A 25,912-nucleotide genomic window follows, 5' to 3' on the forward strand; every position below is an offset into this window, starting at 1 on the left:
CCCACCGAAACCCCACCCACCCATTCCTTTATTCTGTTGTTGAACCCAATTAAGAAAGCCCCAGCAAGCTGGAGCATGCAAAAATTGCCACAAAACTCAGTTTTGCTCCTCTCCACGGAAATCTTTAGTAAAAGGCGAAAGATTTTTACGTTCTGAAGAGAAGCCAGAATATACTGGGCAAGGGCCTCCTCCTGACCTACCACCATGGCAGCAGCCCTCACTTGGCCCGGGGAGAGCACCTAGAAGTGGGTTCGTGGTTTGGTGATGGAAAAACAAAAACGGCAACAGCCCATCTTCCACAGGATGCTCCGTTCTCAGTTCTATGCTGCTGACAGAGCATCACCTGTTCCGTTGCCCGGAAGAAGGCCATCCATGGCTACAATATGCAAATGAGGGCCTCTTCCCAGCAACCCCAGGGTTCAGTCTCCCACCGAAACCCCACCCACCCATTACTTTATTCTGTTGTTGAACCCAATTAAGGAAGCCCCAGCAAGCTGGAGCATGCAAAAATTGCCACAAAACTCAGTTTTGCTCCTCTCCACGGAAATCTTTAGTAAAAGGCGAAAGATTTTTACGTTCTGAAAAGAAGCCAGAGTATACTGGGCAAAGGCCTCCTCCTGACCTACCACCATGGCAGCAGCCCTCACTTGGCCCGGGGAGAGCACCTAGAAGTGGGTTCGTGGTTTGGTGATGGAAAAAAAAAAACGGCAACAGCCCATCTTCCATAGGATGCTCCGTTCTCAGTTCTATGCTGCTGACAGAGCATCACCTGTTCCGTTGCCCGGAAGAAGGCCATCTATGGCTACAATATGCAAATGAGGGCCTTTTCCCAGGAACCCCAGGGTTCAGTCTCCCACCGAAACCCCACCCACCCATTCCTTTATTCTGTTGTTGAACCCAATTAAGAAAGCCCCAGCAAGCTGGAGCATGCAAAAATTGCCACAAAACTCAGTTTTGCTCCTCTCCACGGAAATCTTTAGTAAAAGGCGAAAGATTTTTACATTCTGAAGAGAAGCCAGAGTATACTGTGCAAAGGCCTCCTCCTGACCTACCACCATGGCAGCAGCCCTCACTTGGCCCGGGGAGAGCACCTAGAAGTGGGTTCGTGGTTTGGTGATGGAAAAACAAAAACGGCAACAGCCCATCTTCCACAGGCTGCTCCGTTCTCAGTTCTATGCTGCTGACAGAGCATCACCTGTTCCGTTGCCCGGAAGAAGGCCATCCATGGCTACAATATGCAAATGAGGGCCTCTTCCCAGCAACCCCAGGGTTCAGTCTCCCACCGAAACCCCACCCACCCATTACTTTATTCTGTTGTTGAACCCAATTAAGGAAGCCCCAGCAAGCTGGAGCACGCAAAAATTGCCACAAAACTCAGTTTTGCTCCTCTCCACGGAAATCTTTAGTAAAAGGCGAAAGATTTTTACGTTCTGAAGAGAAGCCAGAGTATACTGGGCAAAGGCCTCCTCCTGACCTACCACCATGGCAGCAGCCCTCACTTGGCCCGGGGAGAGCACCTAGAAGTGGGTTCGTGGTTTGGTGATGGAAAAACAAAAACGGCAACAGCCCATCTTCCACAGGATGCTCCGTTCTCAGTTCTATGCTGCTGACAGAGCATCACCTGTTCCGTTGCCCGGAAGAAGGCCATCCATGGCTACAATATGCAAATGAGGGCCTTTTCCCAGGAACCCCAGGGTTCAGTCTCCCACCGAAACCCCACCCACCCATTCCTTTATTCTGTTGTTGAACCCAATTAAGAAAGCCCCAGCAAGCTGGAGCATGCAAAAATTGCCACAAAACTCAGTTTTGCTCCTCTCCACGGAAATCTTTAGTAAAAGGCGAAAGATTTTTACGTTCTGAAGAGAAGCCAGAATATACTGGGCAAGGGCCTCCTCCTGACCTACCACCATGGCAGCAGCCCTCACTTGGCCCGGGGACAGCACCTAGAAGTGGGTTCGTGGTTTGGTGATGGAAAAACAAAAACGGCAACAGCCCATCTTCCACAGGCTGCTCCGTTCTCAGTTCTATGCTGCTGACAGAGCATCACCTGTTCCGTTGCCCGGAAGAAGGCCATCCATGGCTACAATATGCAAATGAGGGCCTCTTCCCAGCAACCCCAGGGTTCAGTCTCCCACCGAAACCCCACCCACCCATTACTTTATTCTGTTGTTGAACCCAATTAAGGAAGCCCCAGCAAGCTGGAGCATGCAAAAATTGCCACAAAACTCAGTTTTGCTCCTCTCCACGGAAATCTTTAGTAAAAGGCGAAAGATTTTTACATTCTGAAGAGAAGCCAGACTATACTGGGCAAAGGCCTCCTCCTGACCTACCACCATGGCAGCAGCCCTCACTTGGCCCGGGGAGAGCACCTAGAAGTGGGTTCGTGGTTTGGTGATGGAAAAACAAAAACGGCAACAGCCCATCTTCCACAGGATGCTCCGTTCTCAGTTCTATGCTGCTGACAGAGCATCACCTGTTCCGTTGCCCGGAAGAAGGCCATCCATGGCTACAATATGCAAATGAGGGCCTTTTCCCAGGAACCCCAGGGTTCAGTCTCCCACCGAAACCCCACCCACCCATTCCTTTATTCTGTTGTTGAACCCAATTAAGAAAGCCCCAGCAAGCTGGAGCATGCAAAAATTGCCACAAAACTCAGTTTTGCTCCTCTCCACGGAAATCTTTAGTAAAAGGCGAAAGATTTTTACGTTCTGAAGAGAAGCCAGAATATACTGGGCAAGGGCCTCCTCCTGACCTACCACCATGGCAGCAGCCCTCACTTGGCCCGGGGACAGCACCTAGAAGTGGGTTCGTGGTTTGGTGATGGAAAAACAAAAACGGCAACAGCCCATCTTCCACAGGCTGCTCCGTTCTCAGTTCTATGCTGCTGACAGAGCATCACCTGTTCCGTTGCCCGGAAGAAGGCCATCCATGGCTACAATATGCAAATGAGGGCCTCTTCCCAGCGACCCCAGGGTTCAGTCTCCCACCAAAACCCCACCCACCCATTACTTTATTCTGTTGTTGAACCCAATTAAGGAAGCCCCAGCAAGCTGGAGCATGCAAAAATTGCCACAAAACTCAGTTTTGCTCCTCTCCACGGAAATCTTTAGTAAAAGGCGAAAGATTTTTACGTTCTGAAGAGAAGCCAGAGTATACTGGGCAAAGGCCTCCTCCTGACCTACCACCATGGCAGCAGCCCTCACTTGGCCCGGGGAGAGCACCTAGAAGTGGGTTCATGGTTTGGTGATGGAAAAACAAAAACGGCAACAGCCCATCTTCCACAGGATGCTCCGTTCTCAGTTCTATGCTGCTGACAGAGCATCACCTGTTCCGTTGCCCGGAAGAAGGCCATCCATGGCTACAATATGCAAATGAGGGCCTTTTCCCAGGAACCCCAGGGTTCAGTCTCCCACCGAAACCCCACCCACCCATTCCTTTATTCTGTTGTTGAACCCAATTAAGAAAGCCACAGCAAGCTGGAGCATGCAAAAATTGCCACAAAACTCAGTTTTGCTCCTCTCCACGGAAATCTTTAGTAAAAGGCGAAAGATTTTTACGTTCTGAAGAGAAGCCAGAATATACTGGGCAAGGGCCTCCTCCTGACCTACCACCATGGCAGCAGCCCTCACTTGGCCCGGGGACAGCACCTAGAAGTGGGTTCGTGGTTTGGTGATGGAAACACAAAAACGGCAACAGCCCATCTTCCACAGGCTGCTTCGTTCTCAGTTCTATGCTGCTGACAGAGCATCACCTGTTCCATTGCCCGAAAGAAGGCCATCCATGGCTACAACATGCAAATGAGGGCCTCTTCCCCGCAACCCCAGGGTTCAGTCTCCCACCGAAACCCCACCCACCCATTACTTTATTCTGTTGTTGAACCCAATTAATGAAGCCCCAGCAAGCTGGAGCATGCAAAAATTGCCACAAAACTCAGTTTTGCTCCTCTCCACGGAAATCTTTAGTAAAAGGCGAAAGATTTTTACGTTCTGAAGAGAAGCCAGAGTATACTGGGCAAGGGCCTCCTCCTGACCTACCACCATGGCAGCAGCCCTCACTTGGCCCGGGGAGAGCACCTAGAAGTGGGTTCGTGGTTTGGTGATGGAAAAACAAAAACGGCAACAGCCCATCTTCCACAGGATGCTCCGTTCTCAGTTCTATGCTGCTGACAGAGCATCACCTGTTCCGTTGCCCGGAAGAAGGCCATCCATGGCTACAATATGCAAATGAGGGCCTTTTCCCAGGAACCCCAGGGTTCAGTCTCCCACCGAAACCCCACCCACCCATTCCTTTATTCTGTTGTTGAACCCAATTAAGAAAGCCCCAGCAAGCTGGAGCATGCAAAAATTGCCACAAAACTCAGTTTTGCTCCTCTCCACGGAAATCTTTAGTAAAAGGCGAAAGATTTTTACATTCTGAAGAGAAGGCAGAGTATACTGTGCAAAGGCCTCCTCCTGACCTACCACCATGGCAGCAGCCCTCACTTGGCCCGGGGAGAGCACCTAGAAGTGGGTTCGTGGTTTGGTGATGGAAAAACAAAAACGGCAACAGCCCATCTTCCACAGGCTGCTCCGTTCTCAGTTCTATGCTGCTGACAGAGCATCACCTGTTCCGTTGCCCGGAAGAAGGCCATCCACGGCTACAATATGCAAATGAGGGCCTCTTCCCAGCAACCCCAGGGTTCAGTCTCCCACCGAAACCCCACCCACCCATTACTTTATTCTGTTGTTGAACCCAATTAAGGAAGCCCCAGCAAGCTGGAGCATGCAAAAATTGCCACAAAACTCAGTTTTGCTCCTCTCCACGGAAATCTTTAGTAAAAGGCGAAAGATTTTTACGTTCTGAAGAGAAGCCAGAGTATACTGGGCAAAGGCCTCCTCCTGACCTACCACCATGGCAGCAGCCCTCACTTGGCCCGGGGAGAGCACCTAGAAGTGGGTTCGTGGTTTGGTGATGGAAAAACAAAAACGGCAACAGCCCATCTTCCACAGGCTGCTCCGTTCTCAGTTCTATGCTGCTGACAGAGCATCACCTGTTCCGTTACCCGGAAGAAGGCCATCCATGGCTACAATATGCAAATGAGGGCCTCTTCCCAGCAACCCCAGGGTTCAGTCTCCCACCGAAACCCCACCCACCCATTACTTTATTCTGTTGTTGAACCCAATTAAGGAAGCCCCAGCAAGCTGGAGCATGCAAAAATTGCCACAAAACTCAGTTTTGCTCCTCTCCACGGAAATCTTTAGTAAAAGGCGAAAGATTTTTACGTTCTGAAGAGAAGCCAGAATATACTGGGCAAGGGCCTCCTCCTGACCTACCACCATGGCAGCAGCCCTCACTTGGCCCGGGGAGAGCAACTAGAAGTGGGTTCGTGGTTTGGTGATGGAAAAACAAAAACGGCAACAGCCCATCTTCCACAGGCTGCTTCGTTCTCAGTTCTATGCTGCTGACAGAGCATCACCTGTTCCATTGCCCGAAAGAAGGCCATCCATGGCTACAATATGCAAATGAGGACCTCTTCCCCGCAACCCCAGGGTTCAGTCTCCCACCGAAACCCCACCCACCCATTACTTTATTCTGTTGTTGAACCCAATTAACGAAGCCCCAGCAAGCTGGAGCATGCAAAAATTGCCACAAAACTCAGTTTTGCTCCTCTCCACGGAAATCTTTAGTAAAAGGCGAAAGATTTTTACGTTCTGAAGAGAAGCCAGAGCATACTGGGCAAGGGCCTCCTCCTGACCTACCACCATGGCAGCAGCCCTCACTTGGCCCGGGGAGAGCACCTAGAAGTGGGTTCGTGGTTTGGTGATGGAAAAACAAAAACGGCAACAGCCCATCTTCCACAGGATGCTCCGTTCTCAGTTCTATGCTGCTGACAGAGCATCACCTGTTCCGTTGCCCGGAAGAAGGCCATCCATGGCTACAATATGCAAATGAGGGCCTTTTCCCAGGAACCCCAGGGTTCAGTCTCCCACCGAAACCCCACCCACCCATTCCTTTATTCTGTTGTTGAACCCAATTAAGAAAGCCCCAGCAAGCTGGAGCATGCAAAAATTGCCACAAAACTCAGTTTTGCTCCTCTCCACGGAAATCTTTAGTAAAAGGCGAAAGATTTTTACATTCTGAAGAGAAGCCAGAGTATACTGTGCAAAGGCCTCCTCCTGACCTACCACCATGGCAGCAGCCCTCACTTGGCCCGGGGAGAGCACCTAGAAGTGGGTTCGTGGTTTGGTGATGGAAAAACAAAAACGGCAACAGCCCATCTTCCACAGGATGCTCCGTTCTCAGTTCTATGCTGCTGACAGAGCATCACCTGTTCCGTTGCCCGGAAGAAGGCCATCCATGGCTACAATATGCAAATGAGGGCCTTTTCCCAGGAACCCCAGGGTTCAGTCTCCCACCGAAACCCCACCCACCCATTCCTTTATTCTGTTGTTGAACCCAATTAAGAAAGCCCCAGCAAGCTGGAGCATGCAAAAATTGCCACAAAACTCAGTTTTGCTCCTCTCCACGGAAATCTTTAGTAAAAGGCGAAAGATTTTTACATTCTGAAAAGAAGCCAGAGTATACTGTGCAAAGGCCTCCTCCTGACCTACCACCATGGCAGCAGCCCTCACTTGGCCCGGGGAGAGCACCTAGAAGTGGGTTCGTGGTTTGGTGATGGAAAAACAAAAACGGCAACAGCCCATCTTCCACAGGCTGCTCCGTTCTCAGTTCTATGCTGCTGACAGAGCATCACCTGTTCCGTTGCCCGGAAGAAGGCCATCCATGGCTACAATATGCAAATGAGGGCCTCTTCCCAGCAACCCCAGGGTTCAGTCTCCCACCGAAACCCCACCCACCCATTACTTTATTCTGTTGTTGAACCCAATTAAGGAAGCCCCAGCAAGCTGGAGCATGCAAAAATTGCCACAAAACTCAGTTTTGCTCCTCTCCACGGAAATCTTTAGTAAAAGGCGAAAGATTTTTACGTTCTGAAGAGAAGCCAGAGTATGCTGGGCAAAGGCTTCCTCCTGACCTACCACCATGGCAGCAGCCCTCACTTGGCCCGGGGAGAGCACCTAGAAGTGGGTTCGTGGTTTGGTGATGGAAAAACAAAAACGGCAACAGCCCATCTTCCACAGGATGCTCCGTTCTCAGTTCTATGCTGCTGACAGAGCATCACCTGTTCCGTTGCCCGGAAGAAGGCCATCCATGGCTACAATATGCAAATGAGGGCCTTTTCCCAGGAACCCCAGGGTTCAGTCTCCCACCGAAACCCCACCCACCCATTACTTTATTCTGTTGTTGAACCCAATTAAGGAAGCCCCAGCAAGCTGGAGAATGCAAAAATTGCCACAAAACTCAGTTTTGCTCCTCTCCACGGAAATCTTTAGTAAAAGGCGAAAGATTTTTACGTTCTGAAGAGAAGCCAGAGTATACTGGGCAAAGGCCTCCTCCTGACCTACCACCATGGCAGCAGCCCTCACTTGACCCGGGGAGAGCACCTAGAAGTGGGTTCGTGGTTTGGTGATGGAAAAACAAAAACGGCAACAGCCCATCTTCCACAGGATGCTCCGTTCTCAGTTCTATGCTGCTGACAGAGCATCACCTGTTCCGTTGCCCGGAAGAAGGCCATCCATGGCTACAATATGCAAATGAGGGCCTTTTCCCAGGAACCCCAGGGTTCAGTCTCCCACCGAAACCCCACCCACCCATTCCTTTATTCTGTTGTTGAACCCAATTAAGAAAGCCCCAGCAAGCTGGAGCATGCAAAAATTGCCACAAAACTCAGTTTTGCTCCTCTCCACGGAAATCTTTAGTAAAAGGCGAAAGATTTTTACGTTCTGAAGAGAAGCCAGAATATACTGGGCAAGGGCCTCCTCCTGACCTACCACCATGGCAGCAGCCCTCACTTGGCCCGGGGAGAGCACCTAGAAGTGGGTTCGTGGTTTGGTGATGGAAAAACAAAAACGGCAACAGCCCATCTTCCACAGGATGCTCCGTTCTCAGTTCTATGCTGCTGACAGAGCATCACCTGTTCCGTTGCCCGGAAGAAGGCCATCCATGGCTACAATATGCAAATGAGGGCCTCTTCCCAGCAACCCCAGGGTTCAGTCTCCCACCGAAACCCCACCCACCCATTACTTTATTCTGTTGTTGAACCCAATTAAGGAAGCCCCAGCAAGCTGGAGCATGCAAAAATTGCCACAAAACTCAGTTTTGCTCCTCTCCACGGAAATCTTTAGTAAAAGGCGAAAGATTTTTACGTTCTGAAAAGAAGCCAGAGTATACTGGGCAAAGACCTCCTCCTGACCTACCACCATGGCAGCAGCCCTCACTTGGCCCGGGGAGAGCACCTAGAAGTGGGTTCGTGGTTTGGTGATGGAAAAAAAAAAACGGCAACAGCCCATCTTCCATAGGATGCTCCGTTCTCAGTTCTATGCTGCTGACAGAGCATCACCTGTTCCGTTGCCCGGAAGAAGGCCATCTATGGCTACAATATGCAAATGAGGGCCTTTTCCCAGGAACCCCAGGGTTCAGTCTCCCACCGAAACCCCACCCACCCATTCCTTTATTCTGTTGTTGAACCCAATTAAGAAAGCCCCAGCAAGCTGGAGCATGCAAAAATTGCCACAAAACTCAGTTTTGCTCCTCTCCACGGAAATCTTTAATAAAAGGCGAAAGATTTTTACATTCTGAAGAGAAGCCAGAGTATACTGTGCAAAGGCCTCCTCCTGACCTACCACCATGGCAGCAGCCCTCACTTGGCCCGGGGAGAGCACCTAGAAGTGGGTTCGTGGTTTGGTGATGGAAAAACAAAAACGGCAACAGCCCATCTTCCACAGGCTGCTCCGTTCTCAGTTCTATGCTGCTGACAGAGCATCACCTGTTCCGTTGCCCGGAAGAAGGCCATCCATGGCTACAATATGCAAATGAGGGCCTCTTCCCAGCAACCCCAGGGTTCAGTCTCCCACCGAAACCCCACCCACCCATTACTTTATTCTGTTGTTGAACCCAATTAAGGAAGCCCCAGCAAGCTGGAGCATGCAAAAATTGCCACAAAACTCAGTTTTGCTCCTCTCCACGGAAATCTTTAGTAAAAGGCGAAAGATTTTTACGTTCTGAAGAGAAGCCGGAGTATACTGGGCAAAGGCCTCCTCCTGACCTACCACCATGGCAGCAGCCCTCACTTGGCCCGGGGAGAGCACCTAGAAGTGGGTTCGTGGTTTGGTGATGGAAAAACAAAAACGGCAACAGCCCATCTTCCACAGGATGCTCCGTTCTCAGTTCTATGCTGCTGACAGAGCATCACCTGTTCCGTTGCCCGGAAGAAGGCCATCCATGGCTACAATATGCAAATGAGGGCCTTTTCCCAGGAACCCCAGGGTTCAGTCTCCCACCGAAACCCCACCCACCCATTCCTTTATTCTGTTGTTGAACCCAATTAAGAAAGCCCCAGCAAGCTGGAGCATGCAAAAATTGCCACAAAGCTCAGTTTTGCTCCTCTCCACGGAAATCTTTAGTAAAAGGCGAAAGATTTTTACGTTCTGAAGAGAAGCCAGAATATACTGGGCAAGGGCCTCCTCCTGACCTACCACCATGGCAGCAGCCCTCACTTGGCCCGGGGACAGCACCTAGAAGTGGGTTCGTGGTTTGGTGATGGAAAAACAAAAACGGCAACAGCCCATCTTCCACAGGCTGCTCCGTTCTCAGTTCTATGCTGCTGACAGAGCATCACCTGTTCCGTTGCCCGGAAGAAGGCCATCCATGGCTACAATATGCAAATGAGGGCCTCTTCCCAGCAACCCCAGGGTTCAGTCTCCCACCGAAACCCCACCCACCCATTACTTTATTCTGTTGTTGAACCCAATTAAGGAAGCCCCAGCAAGCTGGAGCATGCAAAAATTGCCACAAAACTCAGTTTTGCTCCTCTCCACGGAAATCTTTAGTAAAAGGCGAAAGATTTTTACATTCTGAAGAGAAGCCAGAGTATACTGGGCAAAGGCCTCCTCCTGACCTACCACCATGGCAGCAGCCCTCACTTGGCCCGGGGAGAGCACCTAGAAGTGGGTTCGTGGTTTGGTGATGGAAAAACAAAAACGGCAACAGCCCATCTTCCACAGGATGCTCCGTTCTCAGTTCTATGCTGCTGACAGAGCATCACCTGTTCCGTTGCCCGGAAGAAGGCCATCCATGGCTACAATATGCAAATGAGGGCCTTTTCCCAGGAACCCCAGGGTTCAGTCTCCCACCGAAACCCCACCCACCCATTCCTTTATTCTGTTGTTGAACCCAATTAAGAAAGCCCCAGCAAGCTGGAGCATGCAAAAATTGCCACAAAACTCAGTTTTGCTCCTCTCCACGGAAATCTTTAGTAAAAGGCGAAAGATTTTTACGTTCTGAAGAGAAGCCAGAATATACTGGGCAAGGGCCTCCTCCTGACCTACCACCATGGCAGCAGCCCTCACTTGGCCCGGGGACAGCACCTAGAAGTGGGTTCGTGGTTTGGTGATGGAAAAACAAAAACGGCAACAGCCCATCTTCCACAGGCTGCTCCGTTCTCAGTTCTATGCTGCTGACAGAGCATCACCTGTTCCGTTGCCCGGAAGAAGGCCATCCATGGCTACAATATGCAAATGAGGGCCTCTTCCCAGCGACCCCAGGGTTCAGTCTCCCACCAAAACCCCACCCACCCATTACTTTATTCTGTTGTTGAACCCAATTAAGGAAGCCCCAGCAAGCTGGAGCATGCAAAAATTGCCACAAAACTCAGTTTTGCTCCTCTCCACGGAAATCTTTAGTAAAAGGCGAAAGATTTTTACGTTCTGAAGAGAAGCCAGAATATACTGGGCAAGAGCCTCCTCCTGACCTACCACCATGGCAGCAGCCCTCACTTGGCCCGGGGACAGCACCTAGAAGTGGGTTCGTGGTTTGGTGATGGAAAAACAAAAACGGCAACAGCCCATCTTCCACAGGCTGCTCCGTTCTCAGTTCTATGCTGCTGACAGAGCATCACCTGTTCCGTTGCCCGGAAGAAGGCCATCCATGGCTACAATATGCAAATGAGGGCCTCTTCCCAGCGACCCCAGGGTTCAGTCTCCCACCAAAACCCCACCCACCCATTACTTTATTCTGTTGTTGAACCCAATTAAGGAAGCCCCAGCAAGCTGGAGCATGCAAAAATTGCCACAAAACTCAGTTTTGCTCCTCTCCACGGAAATCTTTAGTAAAAGGCGAAAGATTTTTACGTTCTGAAGAGAAGCCAGAATATACTGGGCAAGGGCCTCCTCCTGACCTACCACCATGGCAGCAGCCCTCACTTGGCCCGGGGACAGCACCTAGAAGTGGGTTCGTGGTTTGGTGATGGAAAAACAAAAACGGCAACAGCCCATCTTCCACAGGCTGCTCCGTTCTCAGTTCTATGCTGCTGACAGAGCATCACCTGTTCCGTTGCCCGGAAGAAGGCCATCCATGGCTACAATATGCAAATGAGGGCCTCTTCCCAGCGACCCCAGGGTTCAGTCTCCCACCAAAACCCCACCCACCCATTACTTTATTCTGTTGTTGAACCCAATTAAGGAAGCCCCAGCAAGCTGGAGCATGCAAAAATTGCCACAAAACTCAGTTTTGCTCCTCTCCACGGAAATCTTTAGTAAAAGGCGAAAGATTTTTACGTTCTGAAGAGAAGCCAGAGTATACTGGGCAAAGGCCTCCTCCTGACCTACCACCATGGCAGCAGCCCTCACTTGGCCCGGGGAGAGCACCTAGAAGTGGGTTCATGGTTTGGTGATGGAAAAACAAAAACGGCAACAGCCCATCTTCCACAGGATGCTCCGTTCTCAGTTCTATGCTGCTGACAGAGCATCACCTGTTCCGTTGCCCGGAAGAAGGCCATCCATGGCTACAATATGCAAATGAGGGCCTTTTCCCAGGAACCCCAGGGTTCAGTCTCCCACCGAAACCCCACCCACCCATTCCTTTATTCTGTTGTTGAACCCAATTAAGAAAGCCCCAGCAAGCTGGAGCATGCAAAAATTGCCACAAAACTCAGTTTTGCTCCTCTCCACGGAAATCTTTAGTAAAAGGCGAAAGAATTTTACGTTCTGAAGAGAAGCCAGAATATACTGGGCAAGGGCCTCCTCCTGACCTACCACCATGGCAGCAGCCCTCACTTGGCCCGGGGACAGCACCTAGAAGTGGGTTCGTGGTTTGGTGATGGAAAAACAAAAACGGCAACAGCCCATCTTCCACAGGCTGCTCCGTTCTCAGTTCTATGCTGCTGACAGAGCATCACCTGTTCCGTTGCCCGGAAGAAGGCCATCCATGGCTACAATATGCAAATGAGGGCCTCTTCCCAGCGACCCCAGGGTTCAGTCTCCCACCAAAACCCCACCCACCCATTACTTTATTCTGTTGTTGAACCCAATTAAGGAAGCCCCAGCAAGCTGGAGCATGCAAAAATTGCCACAAAACTCAGTTTTGCTCCTCTCCACGGAAATCTTTAGTAAAAGGCGAAAGATTTTTACGTTCTGAAGAGAAGCCAGAATATACTGGGCAAGGGCCTCCTCCTGACCTACCACCATGGCAGCAGCCCTCACTTGGCCCGAGGACAGCACCTAGAAGTGGGTTCGTGGTTTGGTGATGGAAAAACAAAAACGGCAACAGCCCATCTTCCACAGGCTGCTCCGTTCTCAGTTCTATGCTGCTGACAGAGCATCACCTGTTCCGTTGCCCGGAAGAAGGCCATCCATGGCTACAATATGCAAATGAGGGCCTCTTCCCAGCGACCCCAGGGTTCAGTCTCCCACCAAAACCCCACCCACCCATTACTTTATTCTGTTGTTGAACCCAATTAAGGAAGCCCCAGCAAGCTGGAGCATGCAAAAATTGCCACAAAACTCAGTTTTGCTCCTCTCCACGGGAATCTTTAGTAAAAGGCGAAAGATTTTTACGTTCTGAAGAGAAGCCAGAGTATACTGGGCAAAGGCCTCCTCCTGACCTACCACCATGGCAGCAGCCCTCACTTGGCCCGGGGAGAGCACCTAGAAGTGGGTTCATGGTTTGGTGATGGAAAAACAAAAACGGCAACAGCCCATCTTCCACAGGATGCTCCGTTCTCAGTTCTATGCTGCTGACAGAGCATCACCTGTTCCGTTGCCCGGAAGAAGGCCATCCATGGCTACAATATGCAAATGAGGGCCTTTTCCCAGGAACCCCAGGGTTCAGTCTCCCACCGAAACCCCACCCACCCATTCCTTTATTCTGTTGTTGAACCCAATTAAGAAAGCCCCAGCAAGCTGGAGCATGCAAAAATTGCCACAAAACTCAGTTTTGCTCCTCTCCACGGAAATCTTTAGTAAAAGGCGAAAGAATTTTACGTTCTGAAGAGAAGCCAGAATATACTGGGCAAGGGCCTCCTCCTGACCTACCACCATGGCAGCAGCCCTCACTTGGCCCGGGGACAGCACCTAGAAGTGGGTTCGTGGTTTGGTGATGGAAAAACAAAAACGGCAACAGCCCATCTTCCACAGGCTGCTTCGTTCTCAGTTCTATGCTGCTGACAGAGCATCACCTGTTCCATTGCCCGAAAGAAGGCCATCCATGGCTACAATATGCAAATGAGGGCCTCTTCCCCGCAACCCCAGGGTTCAGTCTCCCACCGAAACCCCACCCACCCATTACTTTATTCTGTTGTTGAACCCAATTAACGAAGCCACAGCAAGCTGGAGCATGCAAAAATTGCCACAAAACTCAGTTTTGCTCCTCTCCACGGAAATCTTTAGTAAAAGGCGAAAGATTTTTACGTTCTGAAGAGAAGCCAGAGTATACTGGGCAAGGGCCTCCTCCTGACCTACCACCATGGCAGCAGCCCTCACTTGGCCCGGGGAGAGCACCTAGAAGTGGGTTCGTGGTTTGGTGATGGAAAAACAAAAACGGCAACAGCCCATCTTCCACAGGATGCTCCGTTCTCAGTCCTATGCTGCTGACAGAGCATCACCTGCTCCGTTGCCCGGAAGAAGGCCATCCATGGCTACAATATGCAAATGAGGGCCTTTTCCCAGGAACCCCAGGGTTCAGTCTCCCACCGAAACCCCACCCACCCATTCCTTTATTCTGTTGTTGAACCCAATTAAGAAAGCCCCAGCAAGCTGGAGCATGCAAAAATTGCCACAAAACTCAGTTTTGCTCCTCTCCACGGAAATCTTTAGTAAAAGGCGAAAGATTTTTACATTCTGAAGAAAAGCCAGAGTATACTGTGCAAAGGCCTCCTCCTGACCTACCACCATGGCAGCAGCCCTCACTTGGCCCGGGGAGAGCACCTAGAAGTGGGTTCGTGGTTTGGTGATGGAAAAACAAAAACGGCAACAGCCCATCTTCCACAGGCTGCTCCGTTCTCAGTTCTATGCTGCTGACAGAGCATCACCTGTTCCGTTGCCCGGAAGAAGGCCATCCATTGCTACAATATGCAAATGAGGGCCTCTTCCCAGCAACCCCAGGGTTCAGTCTCCCACCGAAACCCCACCCACCCATTACTTTATTCTGTTGTTGAACCCAATTAAGGAAGCCCCAGCAAGCTGGAGCATGCAAAAATTGCCACAAAACTCAGTTTTGCTCCTCTCCACGGAAATCTTTAGTAAAAGGCGAAAGATTTTTACGTTCTGAAGAGAAGCCAGAGTATACTGGGCAAAGGCCTCCTCCTGACCTACCACCATGGCAGCAGCCCTCACTTGGCCCGGGGAGAGCACCTAGAAGTGGGTTCGTGGTTTGGTGATGGAAAAACAAAAACGGCAACAGCCCATCTTCCACAGGCTGCTCCGTTCTCAGTTCTATGCTGCTGACAGAGCATCACCTGTTCCGTTACCCGGAAGAAGGCCATCCATGGCTACAATATGCAAATGAGGGCCTCTTCCCAGCAACCCCAGGGTTCAGTCTCCCACCGAAACCCCACCCACCCATTACTTTATTCTGTTGTTGAACCCAATTAAGGAAGCCCCAGCAAGCTGGAGCATGCAAAAATTGCCACAAAACTCAGTTTTGCTCCTCTCCACGGAAATCTTTAGTAAAAGGCGAAAGATTTTTACGTTCTGAAGAGAAGCCGGAGTATACTGGGCAAAGGCCTCCTCCTGACCTACCACCATGGCAGCAGCCCTCACTTGACCCGGGGAGAGCACCTAGAAGTGGGTTCGTGGTTTGGTGATGGAAAAACAAAAACGGCAACAGCCCATCTTCCACAGGATGCTCCGTTCTCAGTTCTATGCTGCTGACAGAGCATCACCTGTTCCGTTGCCCGGAAGAAGGACATCCATGGCTACAATATGCAAATGAGGGCCTTTTCCCAGGAACCCCAGGGTTCAGTCTCCCACCGAAACCCCACCCACCCATTCCTTTATTCTGTTGTTGAACCCAATTAAGAAAGCCCCAGCAAGCTGGAGCATGCAAAAATTGCCACAAAACTCAGTTTTGCTCCTCTCCACGGAAATCTTTAGTAAAAGGCGAAAGATTTTTACGTTCTGAAGAGAAGCCAGAATATACTGGGCAAGGGCCTCCTCCTGACCTACCACCATGGCAGCAGCCCTCACTTGGCCCGGGGACAGCACCTAGAAGTGGGTTCGTGGTTTGGTGATGGAAAAACAAAAACGGCAACAGCCCATCTTCCACAGGCTGCTCCGTTCTCAGTTCGATGCTGCTGACAGAGCATCACCTGTTCCGTTGCCCGGAAGAAGGCCATCCATGGCTACAATATGCAAATGAGGGCCTCTTCCCCGCAACCCCAGGGTTCAGTCTCCCACCGAAACCCCACCCACCCATTACTTTATTCTGTTGTTGAACCCAATTAACGAAGCCCCAGCAAGCTGGAGCATGCAAAAATTGCCACAAAACTCAGTTTTGCTCCTCTCCACGGAAATCTTTAGTAAAAGGCGAAAGATTTTTACGTTCTGATGAAAAGCCTGAGTATACAGAGCAAGGGCCTCCTCCTGACCTACCACCATGGCAGCAGCCCTCACTTGGCCCGGGGAGAGCAACTAGAAGTGGGTTCGTGGTTTGGTGATGGAAAAACAAAAACGGCAACAGCCCATCTTCCACAGGCTGCTTCGTTCTCAGTTCTATGCTGCTGACAGAGCATCACCTGTTCCATTGCCCGAAAGAAGGCCATCCATGGCTACAATATGCAAATGAGGACTTCTTCCCCGCAACCCCAGGGTTCAGTCTCCCACCGAAACCCCACCCACCCATTACTTTATTCTGTTGTTGAACCCAATTAACGAAGCCCCAGCAAGCTGGAGCATGCAAAAATTGCCACAAAACTCAGTTTTGCTCCTCTCCACGGAAATCTTTAGTAAAAGGCGAAAAATTTTTACGTTCTGAAGAGAAGCCAGAGCATACTGGGCAAGGGCCTCCTCCTGACCTACCACCATGGCAGCAGCCCTCACTTGGCCCGGGGAGAGCACCTAGAAGTGGGTTCGTGGTTTGGTGATGGAAAAACAAAAACGGCAACAGCCCATCTTCCACAGGATGCTCCGTTCTCAGTTCTATGCTGCTGACAGAGCATCACCTGTTCCGTTGCCCGGAAGAAGGCCATCCATGGCTACAATATGCAAATGAGGGCCTTTTCCCAGGAACCCCAGGGTTCAGTCTCCCACCGAAACCCCACCCACCCATTCCTTTATTCTGTTGTTGAACCCAATTAAGAAAGCCCCAGCAAGCTGGAGCATGCAAAAATTGCCACAAAACTCAGTTTTGCTCCTCTCCACGGAAATCTTTAGTAAAAGGCGAAAGATTTTTACATTCTGAAGAGAAGCCAAAGTATACTGGGCAAGGGCCTCCTCCTGACCTACCACCATGGCAGCAGCCCTCACTTGGCCCGGGGAGAGCACCTAGAAGTGGGTTCGTGGTTTGGTGATGGAAAAAAAAAAACGGCAACAGCCCATCTTCCATAGGATGCTCCGTTCTCAGTTCTATGCTGCTGACAGAGCATCACCTGTTCCGTTGCCCGGAAGAAGGCCATCTATGGCTACAATATGCAAATGAGGGCCTTTTCCCAGGAACCCCAGGGTTCAGTCTCCCACCGAAACCCCACCCACCCATTCCTTTATTCTGTTGTTGAACCCAATTAAGAAAGCCCCAGCAAGCTGGAGCATGCAAAAATTGCCACAAAACTCAGTTTTGCTCCTCTCCACGGAAATCTTTAGTAAAAGGCGAAAGATTTTTACATTCTGAAGAGAAGCCAGAGTATACTGTGCAAAGGCCTCCTCCTGACCTACCACCATGGCAGCAGCCCTCACTTGGCCCGGGGAGAGCACCTAGAAGTGGGTTCGTGGTTTGGTGATGGAAAAACAAAAACGACAACAGCCCATCTTCCACAGGCTGCTCCGTTCTCAGTTCTATGCTGCTGACAGAGCATCACCTGTTCCGTTGCCCGGAAGAAGGCCATCCATGGCTACAATATGCAAATGAGGGCCTCTTCCCAGCAACCCCAGGGTTCAGTCTCTCACCGAAACCCCACCCACCCATTCCTTTATTCTGTTGTTGAACCCAATTAAGGAAGCCCCAGCAAGCTGGAGCATGCAAAAATTGCCACAAAACTCAGTTTTGCTCCTCTCCACGGAAATCTTTAGTAAAAGGCGAAAGATTTTTACGTTCTGAAGAGAAGCCAGAGTATACTGGGCAAAGGCCTCCTCCTGACCTACCACCATGGCAGCAGCCCTCACTTGGCCCGGGGAGAGCACCTAGAAGTGGGTTCGTGGTTTGGTGATGGAAAAACAAAAACGGCAACAGCCCATCTTCCACAGGATGCTCCGTTCTCAGTTCTATGCTGCTGACAGAGCATCACCTGTTCCGTTGCCCGGAAGAAGGCCATCTATGGCTACAATATGCAAATGAGGGCCTTTTCCCAGGAACCCCAAGGTTCAGTCTCCCACCGAAACCCCACCTACCCATTCCTTTATTCTGTTGTTGAACCCAATTAAGAAAGCCCCAGCAAGCCGGAGCACGCAAAAATTGCCACAAAACTCAGTTTTGCTCCTCTCCACGGAAATCTTTAGTAAAAGGCGAAAGATTTTTACATTCTGAAGAGAAGCCAGAGTATACTGTGCAAAGGCCTCCTCCTGACCTACCACCATGGCAGCAGCCCTCACTTGGCCCGGGGAGAGCACCTAGAAGTGGGTTCGTGGTTTGGTGATGGAAAAACAAAAACGGCAACAGCCCATCTTCCACAGGCTGCTCCGTTCTCAGTTCTATGCTGCTGACAGAGCATCACCTGTTCCGTTACCCGGAAGAAGGCCATCCATGGCTACAATATGCAAATGAGGGCCTCTTCCCAGCAACCCCAGGGTTCAGTCTCCCACCGAAACCCCACCCACCCATTCCTTTATTCTGTTGTTGAACCCAATTAAGAAAGCCCCATCAAGCTGGAGCATGCAAAAATTGCCACAAAACTCAGTTTTGCTCCTCTCCACGGAAATCTTTAGTAAAAGGCGAAAGATTTTTACGTTCTGAAGAGAAGCCAGAATATACTGGGCAAGGGCCTCCTCCTGACCTACCACCATGGCAGCAGCCCTCACTTGGCCCGGGGACAGCACCTAGAAGTGGGTTCGTGGTTTGGTGATGGAAAAACAAAAACGGCAACAGCCCATCTTCCACAGGCTGCTCCGTTCTCAGTTCTATGCTGCTGACAGAGCATCACCTGTTCCGTTGCCCGGAAGAAGGCCATCCATGGCTACAATATGCAAATGAGGGCCTCTTCCCAGCAACCCCAGGGTTCAGTCTCCCACCGAAACCCCACCCACCCATTACTTTATTCTGTTGTTGAACCCAATTAAGGAAGCCCCAGCAAGCTGGAGCATGCAAAAATTGCCACAAAACTCAGTTTTGCTCCTCTCCACGGAAATCTTTAGTAAAAGGCGAAAGATTTTTACGTTCTGAAGAGAAGCCAGAGTATGCTGGGCAAAGGCCTCCTCCTGACCTACCACCATGGCAGCAGCCCTCACTTGGCCCGGGGAGAGCACCTAGAAGTGGGTTCGTGGTTTGGTGATGGAAAAACAAAAACGGCAACAGCCCATCTTCCACAGGATGCTCCGTTCTCAGTTCTATGCTGCTGACAGAGCATCACCTGTTCCGTTGCCCGGAAGAAGGCCATCCATGGCTACAATATGCAAATGAGGGCCTTTTCCCAGGAACCCCAGGGTTCAGTCTCCCACCGAAACCCCACCCACCCATTACTTTATTCTGTTGTTGAACCCAATTAAGAAAGCCCCAGCAAGCTGGAGAATGCAAAAATTGCCACAAAACTCAGTTTTGCTCCTCTCCACGGAAATCTTTAGTAAAAGGCGAAAGATTTTTACGTTCTGAAGAGAAGCCAGAATATACTGGGCAAGGGCCTCCTCCTGACCTACCACCATGGCAGCAGCCCTCACTTGGCCCGGGGAGAGCACCTAGAAGTGGGTTCGTGGTTTGGTGATGGAAAAACAAAAACGGCAACAGCCCATCTTCCACAGGATGCTCCGTTCTCAGTTCTATGCTGCTGACAGAGCATCACCTGTTCCGTTGCCCGGAAGAAGGCCATCTATGGCTACAATATGCAAATGAGGGCCTCTTCCCAGCAACCCCAGGGTTCAGTCTCCCACCGAAACCCCACCCACCCATTACTTTATTCTGTTGTTGAACCCAATTAAGGAAGCCCCAGCAAGCTGGAGCATGCAAAAATTGCCACAAAACTCAGTTTTGCTCCTCTCCACGGAAATCTTTAGTAAAAGGCGAAAGATTTTTACGTTCTGAAGTGAAGCCAGAGTATACTGTGCAAAGGCCTCCTCCTGACCTACCACCATGGCAGCAGCCCTCACTTGGCCCAGGGAGAGCAACTAGAAGTGGGTTCGTGGTATGGTGATGGAAAAACAAAAACGGCAACAGCCCATCTTCCACAGGCTGCTCCGTTCTCAGTTCTATGCTGCTGACAGAGCATCACCTGTTCCGTTGCCCGGAAGAAGGCCATCTATGGCTACAATATGCAAATGAGGGCCTCTTCCCAGCAACCCCAGGGTTCAGTCTCCCACCGAAACCCCACCCACCCATTACTTTATTCTGTTGTTGAACCCAATTAAGGAAGCCCCAGCAAGCTGGAGCATGCAAAAATTGCCACAAAACTCAGTTTTGCTCCTCTCCACGGAAATCTTTAGTAAAAGGCGAAAGATTTTTACGTTCTGAAGAGAAGCCATAGTATATTGGGCAAGGGCCTCCTCCTGACCTACCACCATGGCAGCAGCCCTCACTTGGCCCGGGAAGAGCACCTAGAAGTGGGTTCGTGGTTTGTTGATGGAAAAACAAAAACGGCAACAGCCCATCTTCCACAGGCTGCTCCGTTCTCAGTTCTATGCTGCTGACAGAACATCACCTGTTCCGTTGCCCGGAAGAAGGCCATCCATGGCTACAATATGCAAATGAGGGCCTTTTCCCAGCAACCCCAGGGTTCAGTCTCCCACCGAAACCCCACCCACCCACTCCTTTATTCTGTTGTTGAACCCAATTAAGGAAGCCCCAGCAAGCTGGAGCATGCAAAAATTGCCACAAAACTCAGTTTTGCTCCTCTCCACGGAAATCTTTAGTAAAAGGCGAAAGATTTTTACGTTCTGAAGAGAAGCCAGAGTATACTGGGCAAGGGCCTCCTCCTGACCTACCACCATGGCAGCAGCCCTCACTTGGCCCGGGGAGAGCACCTAGAAGTGGGTTCGTGGTTTGGTGATGGAAAAACAAAAACGGCAACAGCCCATCTTCCACAGGATGCTCCGTTCTCAGTTCTATGCTGCTGACAGAGCATCACCTGTTCCGTTGCCCGGAAGAAGGCCATCTATGGCTACAATATGCAAATGAGGGCCTCTTCCCAGCAACCCCAGGGTTCAGTCTCCCACCGAAACCCCACCCACCCATCACTTTATTCTGTTGTTGAACCCAATTAAGGAAGCCCCAGCAAGCTGGAGCATGCAAAAATTGCCACAAAACTCAGTTTTGCTCCTCTCCACGGAAATCTTTAGTAAAAGGCGAAAGATTTTTACGTTCTGAAGAGAAGCCAGAGTATGCTGGGCAAAGGCCTCCTCCTGACCTACCACCATGGCAGCAGCCCTCACTTGGCCCGGGGAGAGCACCTAGAAGTGGGTTCGTGGTTTGGTGATGGAAAAACAAAAACGGCAACAGCCCATCTTCCACAGGATGCTCCGTTCTCAGTTCTATGCTGCTGACAGAGCATCACCTGTTCCGTTGCCCGGAAGAAGGCCATCCATGGCTACAATATGCAAATGAGGGCCTTTTCCCAGGAACCCCAGGGTTCAGTCTCCCACCGAAACCCCACCCACCCATTCCTTTATTCTGTTGTTGAACCCAATTAAGGAAGCCCCAGCAAGCTGGAGCATGCAAAAATTGCCACAAAACTCAGTTTTGCTCCTCTCCACGGAAATCTTTAGTAAAAGGCGAAAGATTTTTACGTTCTGAAGTGAAGCCAGAGTATACTGTGCAAAGGCCTCCTCCTGACCTACCACCATGGCAGCAGCCCTCACTTGGCCCAGGGAGAGCAACTAGAAGTGGGTTCGTGGTATGGTGATGGAAAAACAAAAACGGCAACAGCCCATCTTCCACAGGCTGCTCCGTTCTCAGTTCTATGCTGCTGACAGAGCATCACCTGTTCCGTTGCCCGGAAGAAGGCCATCCATGGCTACAATATGCAAATGAGGGCCTCTTCCCCGCAACCCCAGGGTTCAGTCTCCCACCGAAACCCCAAACACCCATTACTTTATTCTATTGTTGAACCCAATTAAGGAAGCCCCAGCAAGCTGGAGCATGCAAAAATTGCCACAAAACTCAGTTTTGCTCCTCTCCACGGAAATCTTTAGTAAAAGGCGAAAGATTTTTACGTTCTGAAGAGAAGCCATAGTATATTGGGCAAGGGCCTCCTCCTGACCTACCACCATGGCAGCAGCCCTCACTTGGCCCGGGGAGAGCACCTAGAAGTGGGTTCGTGGTTTGTTGATGGAAAAACAAAAACGGCAACAGCCAATCTTCCACAGGCTGCTCCGTTCTCAGTTCTATGCTGCTGACAGAACATCACCTGTTCCGTTGCCCGGAAGAAGGCCATCCATGGCTACAATATGCAAATGAGGGCCTTTTCCCAGCAACCCCAGGGTTCAGTCTCCCACCGAAACCCCACCCACCCACTCCTTTATTCTGTTGTTGAACCCAATTAAGGAAGCCCCAGCAAGCTGGAGCATGCAAAAATTGCCACAAAACTCAGTTTTGCTCCTCTCCACTGAAATCTTTAGTAAAAGGCGAAAGATTTTTACGTTCTGAAGAGAAGCCAGAGTATACTGGGCAAGGGCCTCCTCCTGACCTACCACCATGGCAGCAGCCCTCACTTGGCCCGGGGAGAGCACCTAGAAGTGGGTTCGTGGTTTGGTGATGGAAAAACAAAAACAGCAACAGCCCATCTTCCACAGGCTGCTCCATTCTCACTTCTATGCTGCTGACAGAGCATCACCTGTTCCGTTGCCCGGAAGAAGGCCATCCATGGCTACAATATGCAAATGAGGGCCTCTTCCCAGCAACCCCAGGGTTCAGTCTCCCACCGAAACCCCACCCACCCATTACTTTATTCTGTTGTTGAACCCAATTAAGGAAGCCCCAGCAAGTTGGAGCATGCAAAAATTGCCACAAAACTCAGTTTTGCTCCTCTCCACGGAAATCTTTAGTAAAAGGCGAAAGATTTTTACGTTCTGAAGAGAAGCCATAGTATATTGGGCAAGGGCCTCCTCCTGACCTACCACCATGGCAGCAGCCCTCACTTGGCCCGGGGAGAGCACCTAGAAGTGGGTTCGTGGTTTGGTGATGGAAAAACAAAAACGGCAACAGCCCATCTTCCACAGGCTGCTCCGTTCTCAGTTCTATGCTGCTGACAGAACATCACCTGTTCCGTTGCCCGGAAGAAGGCCATCCATGGCTACAATATGCAAATGAGGGCCTTTTCCCAGCAACCCCAGGGTTCAGTCTCCCACCGAAACCCCACCCACCCATTCCTTTATTCTGTTGTTGAACCCAATTAAGGAAGTCCCAGCAAGCTGGAGCATGCAAAAATTGCCACAAAACTCAGTTTTGCTCCTGTCCACGGAAATCTTTAGTAAAAGGCGAAAGATTTTTACGTTCTGAAGTGAAGCCAGAGTATACTGTGCAAAGGCCTCCTCCTGACCTACCACCATGGCAGCAGCCCTCACTTGGCCCGGGGAGAGCAACTAGAAGTGGGTTCGTGGTATGGTGATGGAAAAACAAAAACGGCAACAGCCCATCTTCCACAGGCTGCTCCGTTCTCAGTTCTATGCTGCTGACAGAGCATCACCTGTTCCGTTGCCCAGAAGAAAGCCATCCATGGCTACAATATGCAAATGAGGGCCTCTTCCCCGCAACCCCAGGGTTCACTCTCCCACCAAAACCCCAAACACCCATTACTTTATTCTATTGTTGAACCCAATTAAGGAAGCCCCAGCAAGCTGGAGCATGCAAAAATTGCCACAAAACTCAGTTTTGCTCCTCTCCACGGAAATCTTTAGTAAAAGGCGAAAGATTTTTACGTTCTGAAGAGAAGCCGGAGTATACTGGGCAAGGGCCTCCTCCTGACCTACCACCATGGCAGCAGCCCTCACTTGGCCCGGGGAGAGCACCTAGAAGTGGGTTCGTGGTTTGGTGATGGAAAAAAAAAAACGGCAACAGCCCATCTTCCACAGGCTGCTCCATTCTCAGTTCTATGCTGCTGACAGATCATCACCTGTTCCGTTGCCCAGAAGAAGGCCATCCATAGCTAAAATATGCAAATGAGGGCCTCTTCCCAGCAACCCCAGGGTTCAGTCTCCCACCGAAACCCCACCTACCCATTCCTTTATTCTGTTGTTGAACCCAATTAAGGAAGCCCCAGCACGCTGGAGCATGCAAAAATTGCCACAAAACTCAGTTTTGCTCCTCTCCACGGAAATCTTTAGTAAAAGGCGAAAGATTTTTACGTTCTGAAGAGAAGCCAGAGTATACTGTGCAAAGGCCTCCTCCTGACCTACCACCATGGCAGCAGCCCTTACTTGGCCCGGGGAGAGCACCTAGAAGTGGGTTCGTGGTTTGGTGATGGAAAAACAAAAACGGCAACAGCCCATCTTCCACAGGCTGCTCCGTTCTCAGTTCTATGCTGCTGACAGAGCATCACCTGTTCCGTTGCCCGGAAGAAGGCCATCCATGGCTACAATATGCAAATGAGGGCCTCTTCCCCGCAACCACAGGGTTCAGTCTCCCACCAAAACCCCAAACACCCATTACTTTATTCTATTGTTGAACCCAATTAAGGAAGCCACAGCAAGCTGGAGCATGCAAAAATTGCCACAAAACTCAGTTTTGCTCCTCTCCACGGAAATCTTTAGTAAAAGGCGAAAGATTTTTACGTTCTGAAGAGAAGCCAGAGTATACTGGGTAAGGACCTCCTCCTGACCTACCACCATGGCAGCAGCCCTCACTTGGCCCGGGGAGAGCACCTAGAAGTGGGTTCGTGGTTTGGTGATGGAAAAACAAAAACGGCAACAGCCCATCTTCCATAGGATGCTCCGTTCTCAGTTCTATGCTGCTGACAGAGCATCACCTGTTCCGTTGCCCGGAAGAAGGCCATCTATGGCTACAATATGCAAATGAGGGCCTTTTCCCAGGAACCCCATTGTTCAGTCTCCCACCGAAACCCCACCCACCCATTCCTTTATTCTGTTGTTGAACCCAATTAAGAAAGCCCCAGCAAGCTGGAGCATGCAAAAATTGCCACAAAACTCAGTTTTGCTCCTCTCCACGGAAATCTTTAGTAAAAGGCGAAAGATTTTTAAGTTCTGAAGAGAAGCCAGAGTATACTGTGCAAAGGCCTCCTCCTGACCTACCACCATGGCAGCAGCCCTCACTTGGCCCGGGGAGAGCACCTAGAAGTGGGTTCGTGGTTTGGTGATGGAAAAACAAAAACGGCAACAGCCCATCTTCCACAGGCTGCTCCGTTCTCAGTTCTATGCTGCTGACAGAGCATCACCTGTTCCGTTGCCCAGAAGAAGGCCATCCATGGCTACAATATGCAAATGAGGGCCTCTTCCCAGCAACCCCAGGGTTCAGTCTCCCACCGAAACCCCACCCACCCATTACTTTATTCTGTTGTTGAACCCAATTAAGGAAGCCCCAGCAAGCTGGAGCATGCAAAAATTGCCACAAAACTCAGTTTTGTTCCTCTCCACGGAAATCTTTAGTAAAAGGCGAAAGATTTTTACGTTCTGAAGAGAAGCTAGAGTATACTGGGCAAGGGCCTCCTCCTGACCTACCACCATGGCAGCAGCCCTCACTTGGCCCGGGGAGAGCACCTAGAAGTGGGTTCGTGGTTTGGTGATGGAAAAACAAAAACGGCAACAGCCCATCTTCCACAGGATGCTCCGTTCTCAGTTCTATGCTGCTGACAGAGCATCACCTGTTCCGTTGCCCGGAAGAAGGCCATCCATGGCTACAATATGCAAATGAGAACCTTTTCCCAGGAACCCCAGGGTTCAGTCTCCCACCGAAACCCCACCCACCCATTCCTTTATTCTGTTGTTGAACCCAATTAAGAAAGCCCCAGCAAGCTGGAGCATGCAAAAATTGCCACAAAACTCAGTTTTGCTCCTCTCCATGGAAATCTTTAGTAAAAGGCGAAAGATTTTTACGTTCTGAAGAGAAGCCAGAGTATACTGTGCAAAGGCCTCCTCCTGACCTACCACCATGGCAGCAGCCCTCACTTGGCCCGGGGAGAGCACCTAGAAGTGGGTTCGTGGTTTGGTGATGGAAAAACAAAAACGGCAACAGCCCATCTTCCACAGGATGCTCCGTTCTCAGTTCTATGCTGCTGACAGAGCATCACCTGTTCCGT

General features: G+C 50.6%; 61 non-coding genes across 61 annotated transcripts; all 61 read right to left on the bottom strand.

Moving 5' to 3' along the window:
• Positions 1–56: 56 nt before the first annotated feature.
• On the bottom strand, positions 57–172 carry LOC138639155 (U5 spliceosomal RNA). Its single transcript, XR_011312752.1, has one exon. It is a non-coding gene; the product is annotated as a U5 spliceosomal RNA (small nuclear RNA).
• Positions 173–482: 310 nt separating this feature from the next.
• Positions 483–598, bottom strand: LOC138640107 (U5 spliceosomal RNA). The gene has a single exon (XR_011313626.1). It is a non-coding gene; the product is annotated as a U5 spliceosomal RNA (small nuclear RNA).
• Positions 599–908: 310 nt separating this feature from the next.
• LOC138638958 (U5 spliceosomal RNA) lies at positions 909–1,024 on the bottom strand. The gene has a single exon (XR_011312563.1). It is a non-coding gene; the product is annotated as a U5 spliceosomal RNA (small nuclear RNA).
• A 310-nt stretch (positions 1,025–1,334) lies between these two features.
• Positions 1,335–1,450, bottom strand: LOC138640111 (U5 spliceosomal RNA). Its single transcript, XR_011313629.1, has one exon. It is a non-coding gene; the product is annotated as a U5 spliceosomal RNA (small nuclear RNA).
• A 310-nt stretch (positions 1,451–1,760) lies between these two features.
• Positions 1,761–1,876, bottom strand: LOC138639156 (U5 spliceosomal RNA). Its single transcript, XR_011312753.1, has one exon. It is a non-coding gene; the product is annotated as a U5 spliceosomal RNA (small nuclear RNA).
• A 310-nt stretch (positions 1,877–2,186) lies between these two features.
• On the bottom strand, positions 2,187–2,302 carry LOC138639621 (U5 spliceosomal RNA). Its single transcript, XR_011313196.1, has one exon. It is a non-coding gene; the product is annotated as a U5 spliceosomal RNA (small nuclear RNA).
• A 310-nt stretch (positions 2,303–2,612) lies between these two features.
• LOC138639157 (U5 spliceosomal RNA) lies at positions 2,613–2,728 on the bottom strand. Its single transcript, XR_011312754.1, has one exon. It is a non-coding gene; the product is annotated as a U5 spliceosomal RNA (small nuclear RNA).
• A 310-nt stretch (positions 2,729–3,038) lies between these two features.
• On the bottom strand, positions 3,039–3,154 carry LOC138639984 (U5 spliceosomal RNA). Its single transcript, XR_011313506.1, has one exon. It is a non-coding gene; the product is annotated as a U5 spliceosomal RNA (small nuclear RNA).
• A 310-nt stretch (positions 3,155–3,464) lies between these two features.
• On the bottom strand, positions 3,465–3,580 carry LOC138639540 (U5 spliceosomal RNA). The gene has a single exon (XR_011313119.1). It is a non-coding gene; the product is annotated as a U5 spliceosomal RNA (small nuclear RNA).
• Positions 3,581–3,890: 310 nt separating this feature from the next.
• LOC138639985 (U5 spliceosomal RNA) lies at positions 3,891–4,006 on the bottom strand. The gene has a single exon (XR_011313507.1). It is a non-coding gene; the product is annotated as a U5 spliceosomal RNA (small nuclear RNA).
• Positions 4,007–4,316: 310 nt separating this feature from the next.
• Positions 4,317–4,432, bottom strand: LOC138639365 (U5 spliceosomal RNA). The gene has a single exon (XR_011312951.1). It is a non-coding gene; the product is annotated as a U5 spliceosomal RNA (small nuclear RNA).
• A 310-nt stretch (positions 4,433–4,742) lies between these two features.
• Positions 4,743–4,858, bottom strand: LOC138639986 (U5 spliceosomal RNA). The gene has a single exon (XR_011313508.1). It is a non-coding gene; the product is annotated as a U5 spliceosomal RNA (small nuclear RNA).
• Positions 4,859–5,168: 310 nt separating this feature from the next.
• Positions 5,169–5,284, bottom strand: LOC138639158 (U5 spliceosomal RNA). Its single transcript, XR_011312755.1, has one exon. It is a non-coding gene; the product is annotated as a U5 spliceosomal RNA (small nuclear RNA).
• Positions 5,285–5,594: 310 nt separating this feature from the next.
• On the bottom strand, positions 5,595–5,710 carry LOC138640117 (U5 spliceosomal RNA). Its single transcript, XR_011313635.1, has one exon. It is a non-coding gene; the product is annotated as a U5 spliceosomal RNA (small nuclear RNA).
• Positions 5,711–6,020: 310 nt separating this feature from the next.
• On the bottom strand, positions 6,021–6,136 carry LOC138638959 (U5 spliceosomal RNA). Its single transcript, XR_011312564.1, has one exon. It is a non-coding gene; the product is annotated as a U5 spliceosomal RNA (small nuclear RNA).
• A 310-nt stretch (positions 6,137–6,446) lies between these two features.
• Positions 6,447–6,562, bottom strand: LOC138639316 (U5 spliceosomal RNA). The gene has a single exon (XR_011312904.1). It is a non-coding gene; the product is annotated as a U5 spliceosomal RNA (small nuclear RNA).
• A 310-nt stretch (positions 6,563–6,872) lies between these two features.
• Positions 6,873–6,988, bottom strand: LOC138639987 (U5 spliceosomal RNA). Its single transcript, XR_011313509.1, has one exon. It is a non-coding gene; the product is annotated as a U5 spliceosomal RNA (small nuclear RNA).
• Positions 6,989–7,298: 310 nt separating this feature from the next.
• On the bottom strand, positions 7,299–7,414 carry LOC138639216 (U5 spliceosomal RNA). Its single transcript, XR_011312809.1, has one exon. It is a non-coding gene; the product is annotated as a U5 spliceosomal RNA (small nuclear RNA).
• Positions 7,415–7,724: 310 nt separating this feature from the next.
• Positions 7,725–7,840, bottom strand: LOC138639160 (U5 spliceosomal RNA). Its single transcript, XR_011312757.1, has one exon. It is a non-coding gene; the product is annotated as a U5 spliceosomal RNA (small nuclear RNA).
• Positions 7,841–8,150: 310 nt separating this feature from the next.
• On the bottom strand, positions 8,151–8,266 carry LOC138640108 (U5 spliceosomal RNA). The gene has a single exon (XR_011313627.1). It is a non-coding gene; the product is annotated as a U5 spliceosomal RNA (small nuclear RNA).
• A 310-nt stretch (positions 8,267–8,576) lies between these two features.
• On the bottom strand, positions 8,577–8,692 carry LOC138639573 (U5 spliceosomal RNA). Its single transcript, XR_011313151.1, has one exon. It is a non-coding gene; the product is annotated as a U5 spliceosomal RNA (small nuclear RNA).
• Positions 8,693–9,002: 310 nt separating this feature from the next.
• On the bottom strand, positions 9,003–9,118 carry LOC138640069 (U5 spliceosomal RNA). Its single transcript, XR_011313590.1, has one exon. It is a non-coding gene; the product is annotated as a U5 spliceosomal RNA (small nuclear RNA).
• A 310-nt stretch (positions 9,119–9,428) lies between these two features.
• Positions 9,429–9,544, bottom strand: LOC138639521 (U5 spliceosomal RNA). The gene has a single exon (XR_011313101.1). It is a non-coding gene; the product is annotated as a U5 spliceosomal RNA (small nuclear RNA).
• A 310-nt stretch (positions 9,545–9,854) lies between these two features.
• On the bottom strand, positions 9,855–9,970 carry LOC138638960 (U5 spliceosomal RNA). Its single transcript, XR_011312565.1, has one exon. It is a non-coding gene; the product is annotated as a U5 spliceosomal RNA (small nuclear RNA).
• A 310-nt stretch (positions 9,971–10,280) lies between these two features.
• On the bottom strand, positions 10,281–10,396 carry LOC138639161 (U5 spliceosomal RNA). Its single transcript, XR_011312758.1, has one exon. It is a non-coding gene; the product is annotated as a U5 spliceosomal RNA (small nuclear RNA).
• A 310-nt stretch (positions 10,397–10,706) lies between these two features.
• On the bottom strand, positions 10,707–10,822 carry LOC138639162 (U5 spliceosomal RNA). The gene has a single exon (XR_011312759.1). It is a non-coding gene; the product is annotated as a U5 spliceosomal RNA (small nuclear RNA).
• Positions 10,823–11,132: 310 nt separating this feature from the next.
• LOC138639163 (U5 spliceosomal RNA) lies at positions 11,133–11,248 on the bottom strand. Its single transcript, XR_011312760.1, has one exon. It is a non-coding gene; the product is annotated as a U5 spliceosomal RNA (small nuclear RNA).
• A 310-nt stretch (positions 11,249–11,558) lies between these two features.
• Positions 11,559–11,674, bottom strand: LOC138639988 (U5 spliceosomal RNA). The gene has a single exon (XR_011313510.1). It is a non-coding gene; the product is annotated as a U5 spliceosomal RNA (small nuclear RNA).
• A 310-nt stretch (positions 11,675–11,984) lies between these two features.
• LOC138639577 (U5 spliceosomal RNA) lies at positions 11,985–12,100 on the bottom strand. The gene has a single exon (XR_011313154.1). It is a non-coding gene; the product is annotated as a U5 spliceosomal RNA (small nuclear RNA).
• A 310-nt stretch (positions 12,101–12,410) lies between these two features.
• Positions 12,411–12,526, bottom strand: LOC138639164 (U5 spliceosomal RNA). The gene has a single exon (XR_011312761.1). It is a non-coding gene; the product is annotated as a U5 spliceosomal RNA (small nuclear RNA).
• A 310-nt stretch (positions 12,527–12,836) lies between these two features.
• LOC138639401 (U5 spliceosomal RNA) lies at positions 12,837–12,952 on the bottom strand. The gene has a single exon (XR_011312986.1). It is a non-coding gene; the product is annotated as a U5 spliceosomal RNA (small nuclear RNA).
• Positions 12,953–13,262: 310 nt separating this feature from the next.
• Positions 13,263–13,378, bottom strand: LOC138639578 (U5 spliceosomal RNA). Its single transcript, XR_011313155.1, has one exon. It is a non-coding gene; the product is annotated as a U5 spliceosomal RNA (small nuclear RNA).
• Positions 13,379–13,688: 310 nt separating this feature from the next.
• LOC138639300 (U5 spliceosomal RNA) lies at positions 13,689–13,804 on the bottom strand. Its single transcript, XR_011312889.1, has one exon. It is a non-coding gene; the product is annotated as a U5 spliceosomal RNA (small nuclear RNA).
• Positions 13,805–14,114: 310 nt separating this feature from the next.
• Positions 14,115–14,230, bottom strand: LOC138639377 (U5 spliceosomal RNA). The gene has a single exon (XR_011312963.1). It is a non-coding gene; the product is annotated as a U5 spliceosomal RNA (small nuclear RNA).
• Positions 14,231–14,540: 310 nt separating this feature from the next.
• Positions 14,541–14,656, bottom strand: LOC138639989 (U5 spliceosomal RNA). The gene has a single exon (XR_011313511.1). It is a non-coding gene; the product is annotated as a U5 spliceosomal RNA (small nuclear RNA).
• Positions 14,657–14,966: 310 nt separating this feature from the next.
• Positions 14,967–15,082, bottom strand: LOC138640070 (U5 spliceosomal RNA). Its single transcript, XR_011313591.1, has one exon. It is a non-coding gene; the product is annotated as a U5 spliceosomal RNA (small nuclear RNA).
• Positions 15,083–15,392: 310 nt separating this feature from the next.
• LOC138639165 (U5 spliceosomal RNA) lies at positions 15,393–15,508 on the bottom strand. The gene has a single exon (XR_011312762.1). It is a non-coding gene; the product is annotated as a U5 spliceosomal RNA (small nuclear RNA).
• A 310-nt stretch (positions 15,509–15,818) lies between these two features.
• LOC138639528 (U5 spliceosomal RNA) lies at positions 15,819–15,934 on the bottom strand. Its single transcript, XR_011313108.1, has one exon. It is a non-coding gene; the product is annotated as a U5 spliceosomal RNA (small nuclear RNA).
• Positions 15,935–16,244: 310 nt separating this feature from the next.
• Positions 16,245–16,360, bottom strand: LOC138639302 (U5 spliceosomal RNA). The gene has a single exon (XR_011312891.1). It is a non-coding gene; the product is annotated as a U5 spliceosomal RNA (small nuclear RNA).
• A 310-nt stretch (positions 16,361–16,670) lies between these two features.
• On the bottom strand, positions 16,671–16,786 carry LOC138639309 (U5 spliceosomal RNA). The gene has a single exon (XR_011312897.1). It is a non-coding gene; the product is annotated as a U5 spliceosomal RNA (small nuclear RNA).
• A 310-nt stretch (positions 16,787–17,096) lies between these two features.
• LOC138638961 (U5 spliceosomal RNA) lies at positions 17,097–17,212 on the bottom strand. Its single transcript, XR_011312566.1, has one exon. It is a non-coding gene; the product is annotated as a U5 spliceosomal RNA (small nuclear RNA).
• Positions 17,213–17,522: 310 nt separating this feature from the next.
• Positions 17,523–17,638, bottom strand: LOC138639990 (U5 spliceosomal RNA). Its single transcript, XR_011313512.1, has one exon. It is a non-coding gene; the product is annotated as a U5 spliceosomal RNA (small nuclear RNA).
• Positions 17,639–17,948: 310 nt separating this feature from the next.
• Positions 17,949–18,064, bottom strand: LOC138639477 (U5 spliceosomal RNA). The gene has a single exon (XR_011313060.1). It is a non-coding gene; the product is annotated as a U5 spliceosomal RNA (small nuclear RNA).
• A 310-nt stretch (positions 18,065–18,374) lies between these two features.
• On the bottom strand, positions 18,375–18,490 carry LOC138640112 (U5 spliceosomal RNA). Its single transcript, XR_011313630.1, has one exon. It is a non-coding gene; the product is annotated as a U5 spliceosomal RNA (small nuclear RNA).
• A 310-nt stretch (positions 18,491–18,800) lies between these two features.
• Positions 18,801–18,916, bottom strand: LOC138639991 (U5 spliceosomal RNA). The gene has a single exon (XR_011313513.1). It is a non-coding gene; the product is annotated as a U5 spliceosomal RNA (small nuclear RNA).
• Positions 18,917–19,226: 310 nt separating this feature from the next.
• On the bottom strand, positions 19,227–19,342 carry LOC138639466 (U5 spliceosomal RNA). Its single transcript, XR_011313050.1, has one exon. It is a non-coding gene; the product is annotated as a U5 spliceosomal RNA (small nuclear RNA).
• A 310-nt stretch (positions 19,343–19,652) lies between these two features.
• Positions 19,653–19,768, bottom strand: LOC138639190 (U5 spliceosomal RNA). Its single transcript, XR_011312786.1, has one exon. It is a non-coding gene; the product is annotated as a U5 spliceosomal RNA (small nuclear RNA).
• A 310-nt stretch (positions 19,769–20,078) lies between these two features.
• LOC138639406 (U5 spliceosomal RNA) lies at positions 20,079–20,194 on the bottom strand. The gene has a single exon (XR_011312991.1). It is a non-coding gene; the product is annotated as a U5 spliceosomal RNA (small nuclear RNA).
• A 310-nt stretch (positions 20,195–20,504) lies between these two features.
• On the bottom strand, positions 20,505–20,620 carry LOC138639992 (U5 spliceosomal RNA). The gene has a single exon (XR_011313514.1). It is a non-coding gene; the product is annotated as a U5 spliceosomal RNA (small nuclear RNA).
• Positions 20,621–20,930: 310 nt separating this feature from the next.
• On the bottom strand, positions 20,931–21,046 carry LOC138639993 (U5 spliceosomal RNA). Its single transcript, XR_011313515.1, has one exon. It is a non-coding gene; the product is annotated as a U5 spliceosomal RNA (small nuclear RNA).
• A 310-nt stretch (positions 21,047–21,356) lies between these two features.
• On the bottom strand, positions 21,357–21,472 carry LOC138639192 (U5 spliceosomal RNA). Its single transcript, XR_011312787.1, has one exon. It is a non-coding gene; the product is annotated as a U5 spliceosomal RNA (small nuclear RNA).
• A 310-nt stretch (positions 21,473–21,782) lies between these two features.
• LOC138639407 (U5 spliceosomal RNA) lies at positions 21,783–21,898 on the bottom strand. Its single transcript, XR_011312992.1, has one exon. It is a non-coding gene; the product is annotated as a U5 spliceosomal RNA (small nuclear RNA).
• A 310-nt stretch (positions 21,899–22,208) lies between these two features.
• LOC138639335 (U5 spliceosomal RNA) lies at positions 22,209–22,324 on the bottom strand. The gene has a single exon (XR_011312922.1). It is a non-coding gene; the product is annotated as a U5 spliceosomal RNA (small nuclear RNA).
• Positions 22,325–22,634: 310 nt separating this feature from the next.
• Positions 22,635–22,750, bottom strand: LOC138639307 (U5 spliceosomal RNA). The gene has a single exon (XR_011312896.1). It is a non-coding gene; the product is annotated as a U5 spliceosomal RNA (small nuclear RNA).
• Positions 22,751–23,060: 310 nt separating this feature from the next.
• LOC138639662 (U5 spliceosomal RNA) lies at positions 23,061–23,176 on the bottom strand. Its single transcript, XR_011313235.1, has one exon. It is a non-coding gene; the product is annotated as a U5 spliceosomal RNA (small nuclear RNA).
• Positions 23,177–23,486: 310 nt separating this feature from the next.
• On the bottom strand, positions 23,487–23,602 carry LOC138640071 (U5 spliceosomal RNA). Its single transcript, XR_011313592.1, has one exon. It is a non-coding gene; the product is annotated as a U5 spliceosomal RNA (small nuclear RNA).
• Positions 23,603–23,912: 310 nt separating this feature from the next.
• Positions 23,913–24,028, bottom strand: LOC138640085 (U5 spliceosomal RNA). The gene has a single exon (XR_011313605.1). It is a non-coding gene; the product is annotated as a U5 spliceosomal RNA (small nuclear RNA).
• Positions 24,029–24,338: 310 nt separating this feature from the next.
• Positions 24,339–24,454, bottom strand: LOC138639301 (U5 spliceosomal RNA). The gene has a single exon (XR_011312890.1). It is a non-coding gene; the product is annotated as a U5 spliceosomal RNA (small nuclear RNA).
• A 310-nt stretch (positions 24,455–24,764) lies between these two features.
• On the bottom strand, positions 24,765–24,880 carry LOC138639267 (U5 spliceosomal RNA). The gene has a single exon (XR_011312857.1). It is a non-coding gene; the product is annotated as a U5 spliceosomal RNA (small nuclear RNA).
• A 310-nt stretch (positions 24,881–25,190) lies between these two features.
• On the bottom strand, positions 25,191–25,306 carry LOC138639467 (U5 spliceosomal RNA). The gene has a single exon (XR_011313051.1). It is a non-coding gene; the product is annotated as a U5 spliceosomal RNA (small nuclear RNA).
• A 310-nt stretch (positions 25,307–25,616) lies between these two features.
• On the bottom strand, positions 25,617–25,732 carry LOC138639325 (U5 spliceosomal RNA). The gene has a single exon (XR_011312912.1). It is a non-coding gene; the product is annotated as a U5 spliceosomal RNA (small nuclear RNA).
• Between the last annotated feature and the right edge of the window lie 180 nt (positions 25,733–25,912).

The sequence above is a fragment of the Ranitomeya imitator genome, chromosome 5 (assembly GCF_032444005.1).
Source record: "Ranitomeya imitator isolate aRanImi1 chromosome 5, aRanImi1.pri, whole genome shotgun sequence".
NCBI lineage: Eukaryota > Metazoa > Chordata > Amphibia > Anura > Dendrobatidae > Ranitomeya > Ranitomeya imitator.